Source organism: Tachyglossus aculeatus, chromosome 3 (genome assembly GCF_015852505.1).
Source record: "Tachyglossus aculeatus isolate mTacAcu1 chromosome 3, mTacAcu1.pri, whole genome shotgun sequence".
Classification (NCBI taxonomy): domain Eukaryota; kingdom Metazoa; phylum Chordata; class Mammalia; order Monotremata; family Tachyglossidae; genus Tachyglossus; species Tachyglossus aculeatus.
The window spans coordinates 28,216,436-28,221,874 of record NC_052068.1 but is presented as its reverse complement, the minus strand read 5'-3'; the positions used below and the strand labels follow the sequence as shown (position 1 = coordinate 28,221,874).

At 48.3% G+C, this 5,439-nt stretch overlaps 1 non-coding gene across 1 annotated transcript; it reads right to left on the bottom strand.

The window, feature by feature from the left end:
* Nucleotides 1-1,231: 1,231 nt before the first annotated feature.
* On the bottom strand, nt 1,232-1,369 carry LOC119926236. The gene has a single exon (XR_005450126.1). It is a non-coding gene; the product is annotated as a small nucleolar RNA SNORA7 (small nucleolar RNA).
* Between the last annotated feature and the right edge of the window lie 4,070 nt (nt 1,370-5,439).

Here is a 5,439-nt window from a genome sequence, read left to right as displayed (position 1 = left end):
GAGACGGTCCCTACCCAACAGTGGGCTCACAGTCTAGAAGGGGGAGACAGACAACAAAACAAAACATGTAGACAGGTGTCTAAACCAGGTTCAAAAACAGGTTCCTCGGGGGCTCATAGTCTAAGTAGGAGGGAGAGCAGGTATTGAATCCCCATTTTGCAGAAGAGGTAACTGAAGCCCAGAGAAATGAAGTGACATGCCGGGGGTCGCAAAGCAGGTAGGCAGTGGAGCCAAGATTAGATCCCAGATCCTCTGATTCCCGGGCCCAGGATCTTCACACCTGGCCTCACTGCTTCCCTACAACCCCTGACTCTGGCCTCCACCCTCATCTCATGGCTTAAGAGGAATGCAAAAGTGTTCCAGCATTGCGAAGCGTCTTCTGTGGGTCACCTAAATAAAATATAACCCAGGTTCCTTCTCAGAGAGAAAGATGTTCCTTTTCTAGCCCCCTCTCAGAGTGGAAAGGGTACAGGCTCTGAGCTAGAGGTTGAAAGAGCCTAGGAGCCTGGACTTGGATTTCTTGGTGCTGGCCCTGATGGGAAGCCCAAAATGTGTCTGCTAATTCTACTGTATTATACTCTTCCAAGTGCTTAGTACAGTGCTCTGCACATAGTGAGCATTCAATAAATACTATTAATTGGTTGATTGATTTGCTCATCAGACACACACACACACACACACACACACACACACACACACACACAACACTTGGAGTTGCATTGTCACACTCCTACAAACCCACAGAGATAAATGCTTTCACAGCCACACTCACGCAAGCATAGTTGCGTGTGTCCAAAGACACAAACTAATACACATACACAGGCCTAAATGGTCCCAAGGATAGCATAGCTGGAGAAGGTGGCTAGTTCGATTCAATTCCATCGTATTTATAGAGTACTTACTGTGTGCAAAGCACTCTACTAAGTGCTCGGGAGAGTCTTGTCTGTCTTTTGTTGTCAAGTTAAGCGCTTAGTACAGTGCTCTGCACACAGTAAGTGCTCAATAAATACGACTGAATGAATGAGTCCTTTCCGACCCTTAGCAACTCCACGGACACATCTCTCCCAGAACGCCCCACCTCCATCTGCAATCGCTCTGATAGTATATCCAGAGTTTTCTTGGTAAAAAAAAAATGGAAGTGGTTTACCATTGCCTTCTTCCACACAGTAAACTTGAGTCTCTGCCCTTGACTCTCTCCCATGACACTGCTGCCCAGCAAAGGTGAGTTTTAACTTGTAGCAAATTGCCTTCCACTCATTAGCCGCTGTCTGAGCTAGGAATGGAATGGGTATGCCTTTGCTTGACTCTCCCTCCCACAGCCGAGACTGGTAGAATATTGGAAACTCTCCAAGTGTGATCCTGAGAGGGGCTTGGGGGAGTACAATATAATAATAAACAGACACATTCCCAGCCTACAACGAGCTTACTGCCTAGGAGATGTCTTGGACTAATAAGTGAGTGGAAGCTTTGGAGAGGGCAGCTACTTTGAAATCTAGAATTGTAATAATAATAATAATGATGTTGATGGCATTTATTAAGTGCTTACTATGTGCGAAGCACTGTTCTAAGTGCTGGGGAGGTTACAAGGTGATCAGGTTGTCCCACGGGGGGATCACAAGTGAAGTGAAGATGCACATAGTGAGCATTCAATAATACTATTAATTGGTTGATTGATTTGCTCATCAGACACGCACACACACACACACACACTTGGGGTTGCATTGTCACACTCCTACAGACCCACAGAGATAAACGCTTTCACAGACACACTCACGCAAGCATAGTTGCACGTGTCCAAAGACACAAACTAATACACATACACAGGCCTAAACGGTCCCAAGGATAGCCTAGTTGGAGAAGGTGGCTAGTTCGATTCAATTCAATTCCATCGGATTTATAGAGCACTTACTGTGTGCGAAGCACTCTACTAAGTGAGGTAACTGAGGCCCAGAGAAGTGAAGTGACTTGCTCAAAGTCACACAGCTGACCATTGGAGGAGCTGGGATTTGCGCTTAGTACAGTGCTCTGCACATAGTAAGCTCTCAATAAATACAATTGATTGATTGATTTGAACCCATGACCTCTGACTCCGAAGCCCGGGCTGTTTCCACTGAGCCACGCTGCTTCTCCGAATTGTAGAGGCCAGTGTAGCAAGGGAGTGGGCACGGTATAAGCGGGCCTAACCTGGGGTCCAGGCTCAGGGCCTGGACAAATGCCTCTTGACCCCCAGACCCAAGGATCGGACCTGGGATGAGCCGATGCTGGGATGGCAGGAGCCTAGCTGGTGCTCAGAGGGAGCTGGGTTTAAGGTGATATAGAGGGAGAGGATCATTTTGTAGGGGAGGCCCACGAGTGGAAGTCATTTTTCTTAAGCAGCGTGGCTCAGTGGAAAAAGCACGGGCTTTGGAGTCAGAGGTCATGGGTTCAAATCCCACCTCCTCCAACTGTCAGCTGTGTGACTTTGGGCAAGTCACTTACCTTCTCTGTGCCTGTTACCTCATCTGTAAAATGGGGATTAAGACTGTGAGCCCCGCCGTGGGACAACCTGATCACCTTGTAACCTCCCCAGCGCTTAGAACAGTGCTTTGCACATAGTAAGCGCTTAATAAATACCATCACCATTATTATTATTATTCTCTGTGCTTCAGTTCCTTCATCTGTAAAATGGGGATTAAAACTGTGAGCCCCGCCGTGGGACAACCTGATCACCTTGTAACCTCCCCAGCGCTTAGAACAGTGCTTTGCACATAGTAAACGCTTAACAAATACCATCACCATTATTATTATTATTCTCTGTGCCTCAGCTCCTTCATCTGTAAAATGGGGATTAAGACTGTGAGCCCCCTGTGGGACAACCTGATCACTTTGTAACCTCCCCAGCGCTTAGAACAGTGCTTTGCACATAGTAAGTGCTTAATAAATGCCATTATAATAGTAATTATTATTTTAATGGTATTTGTTAAGTTCTTATTACGTGCCAGGCACTGCACTAAGCACTGGGGTACATACAAGTTAATCAGTTTGGAACTAGTCCCTGTCCCACATGGGGCTCATAGTCTTAATCCCCATTATACAGATTAGGTAACTGAGGCCCAGAGAAGTAAAGTGATTTACTAAGGCCCTACAGCGGGCAAGTGAGAAGCAGCGTGGCTCAGTGGAAAAGAGCCCGGGCTTTGGAGCCAGTGGCCATGGGTTCAAATGCCGACTCCGCCAATTGTCAGCTGTGTGACTTGGGCAAGTCGCTTCACTTCTCTGGGCCTCAGTTCCCTCATCTGGAAAATGGGGATTAAGACTGTGAGCCCCCCGTGGGACAAACTGATCACCCTGTAACCTCCCCAGCGCTTAGAACAGTGCTTTACACATAGTAAGCGCTTAATAAATGCTATTATTATTATTATTATTATTATTATTATTATTATTATTATTATTATTAAGTGGTGGTACTAGGGTCCTCTGGCTCCCAGGCCTGTGATCTTTCCACTAGGCCATGATGCTTCTATCATTCCTCCAAAGGCTCAGCTTGCCCTGCAGATCACCAGAAACATCCCTCTGTAGTGCCCCAACTAGGAGGCCTCTCAGGTCCACGGCTGCCCTCTCTGATTCTTGCCATCTGAAGCCATCTCTCAGTAGATGGACCAGAATTAAAGAAGCAGCATGAACTGGGGGCGAGAGCACAGGCCTGGGAGTTGGAGCACCTGGGCTTTCATCCCAGCTCTGTCATTTGCCTGGTTTGTGACTTCACTTGCCTGCTGTGTGACAAGCCACTTCACTTCTCTGTGCCTCATCTATAAAACGGGGATTCTACAGTACCTTCATTCATTCATTCAATCATATTTATTGAGCGCTTACTGTGTGCAGAGCACTGTACTAAGTGCTTGGAAGGTACAATTCGGCAACAAATAGAGACAATCCCTACCCAACAACAGGCTCACAGTCTGAGCTCCTTATCTTCCTGCCCAAACCTTGTCCTCTCCCAGACTCTCCCATCACTGTGGACGGCACTGCCATCCTTCCTGTCGCACAAGCCCACAACCTTGGTGTCATCCTCGACTCCGGTCTCTCATTTACCCCACACATCCAATCCGTTACCAGTACCTGCTGGTCTCACCTCCACCACATCGCCAAGATCCGCCTTTTCCTCTCCATCCAAACCGTTACCTTGCTGGTTCAAATCTCTCGTCCTTTCCCGACTGGATTACTGCATCAGCCTCCTCTATGATCTTCCATCCTACTGTCTCTCCCCACTTCAGTCTATACTTCACTCTGCTGCCCAGATCATCTTTGTGCAGAAATGCTCTGGGCATATTACTCCCCTCCTCAGAAATCTCCAGGGGCTGCCTGTCAATCTATGAATCAAGCAAAAACTCCTCACTCTCGGCTTCAAGGCTGTCTGTCACCTCGCCCCCTTCTATCTCACATCCCTTCTCCTCTCCTACAGCCCAGTCCGCACCCTCCACTTCTCTGCCACTAACCTCATCAATGTACCTCGTTCTCGCCTGTCCCACCATCGACCCCCAGCCCACGTCCTTCCCCTGGCCTGGAATGCCCTCCCTCCACACATCCGCCAAACTAGCTCTCTTCCTCCCTTCAAAGCCCTACTGAGAGCTCACCTCCTCCAAGAGGCCTTCTCAGACTGAGCCCCCATTTTCCTCTCATCCTCCCCATCCCCCCGCCCTACCTCCTTCCCCTCCTCACAGCACCTGTATATATGTTTGTACAGATTTATTACTCTATTTTACTTGTACATATTTACTATCCTATTTATTTTGTTAATGATGTGCATATAGCTTTAATTCTATTTGTTCTGATGACTTTGACACCTGTCTACGTGTTTTGTTTTGTTGTCTGTCTCCCCCTTCTAGACTGTGAGCCCGTTGTTGGGTAGGGACCGTCCCTATATGTTGCCGACTTGTACTTCCCAAGCGCCTAGTACAGTGCTCTGCATACAGTAAGTGCTCAATAAATACAACTGAATGAATGAATGAATGAATATACCGACTGGATTACTGCATCGGCCTCCTTTCTGATCTCCCATCCTCCTGTCTCTCCCCACTTGAGTCTATACTTCACTCTGCTGCTCGGATTATCTTTCTACAGAAACACTCTGAGCACGTCACTCCCCTCCTCAAAAATCTCCAGTGGCTGCCTATCAACCTTCGCATGAAGCAAAAACACCTCACTATTGGCTTCAAAGCTCTCCGTCACCTCACCCCCTCCAACCTCACCTCCCTTGTCTCCTTCTACAGACCAGCCCGCACACTCCGCTCCTCTGCCGCCAACCTCTTCACTGGGCCTCGTTCTCACCTGTCCCGCCGTCGACCCCCGGCCCACATCCTTCCCCTGGCCTGGAATACCCTCCCTCCACACATCCACCAAACTATCCCTCTTCCTCCCTTCAAAGCCCTACCGAGAGCTCACCTCCTCCAGGAGGCCTTCCCA